Source organism: Phytophthora parasitica (assembly GCF_000247585.1).
Source record: "Phytophthora parasitica INRA-310 unplaced genomic scaffold supercont2.82, whole genome shotgun sequence".
NCBI classification, from domain to species: Eukaryota; Oomycota; class Peronosporomycetes; order Peronosporales; family Peronosporaceae; genus Phytophthora; species Phytophthora nicotianae.
In genome coordinates this window covers 11,659-13,153 of record NW_008649068.1, presented here as the reverse complement: position 1 = coordinate 13,153, position 1,495 = coordinate 11,659, and positions in this window count along the sequence as shown.

Here is a 1,495-nt window from a genome sequence, read left to right as displayed (position 1 = left end):
TTTGCCACATTCCTGTATGAGAACACATTCAACAAAGTCGTCCTGCGAACGAAGAAGCTCTGAAATTTCCAATTCCTGCATCTCAACATTGAAGTTCATATGTCTCTTAGACTAGGATTACGGCTCAACATCCTAATCTACTCCTCAAAGTTCAAAATTCCTTGAATCAATCGCCTTGATAGTGCAACGCTCGCTGGGGAGCTCGATGCCAGCACAAATACTTCGCGGGCAGTATGCGTTAGCCACGCACTTACAACTGAGCTTGTTTTGTTATGTTAATAACAGCCGTGTGGTACGCGCTACAGTCTGCATCATAATTGTTGAGGATACGTGCCCCGCTAATGCACGGTTAACCGAACCGCAGGAACGGTTACTACCGAGCCGTTCTGCTATTGGCAGATCAAGGTACTGGATCGCTATTGGCTCACTACTTCAATGGCTAATGTGATTGGCAGAAGGCAGGCGTCCAAGACGTATGACAAAGCACTTTCAAGAGGGTACGCAGAGGGGGTAGGACAAGTAGGGCTAGTTTAACTGACTTTAATCTACTCACTTCGGCATTTGCCTTCCAAGCGACACATCAACCACAACAATTATTGACTTGAACGGATTTGTTAATAAAGCAAGTCCTGTTGTGACTCCACTTTGGGCCATGACACCCTTTGCTTTGAGGATTTCTCTCTCTCACTCTCACTTTTGTTGCCAACCGTGTAAGTTCCTTGACGAGGCTTGCAATATCAGCTACGTTTTTGTCCCAGTACTACAACATAATAGGAAAGGATCGGGCAGCCCAAATTGCAGGACAGTTGCGTTGGTTTCTCAAAATCGGCACTGTCAATAACCCGGTGGGATAAAGAAAGCTCGCATTTATCCCATGAAAAGCACACCAAATAGATGACCAGCTTAAAATTTCTTGCAGTCGCATGTTGCACGAAGATGTGACCGTCACCGACAGGGTCAACATTCACCTGGGTGATTCAAGAACACTGCAAGTATAATTTATTAGAGGTATTACCAAGTCTCATAATATCGAAACTCTCCGTTCTTGTACAGTTATTAATAAGATTTGTGGTGAATCGTACCATTTAGCTTACGATGCGATGCATTTTTCACATGTATGTGAGGGTATCGAGTTTTAGCAATACTAACCACGATGGACATCAATGTAAAGGGGGTACCAATATAAACTAGAGTATTGGGCTGGTAGTGCTGCAATCCAGCGCGATACAAGTCTCAGAGAGAAGAGCTGAGCTAAATGCAGACGACCTGTAGACGCGGCCCAGCACTGCGTGCAGAACCACTCATCCTCTAAGTGGAGATGCTGAGAAAATGTCATTCCGTCTTAGCAACTCCAAATCCATCATTCATGCACCTTTCCTTGATACGGAGTAATATTAATGTATTTATTTTATTGTACTCTACCAGTAGTAAAATAATAAAATAAAACATAGTAATACAACTGAATGTGCCAGTGCTGCACTTTGAGGTCGTGTTT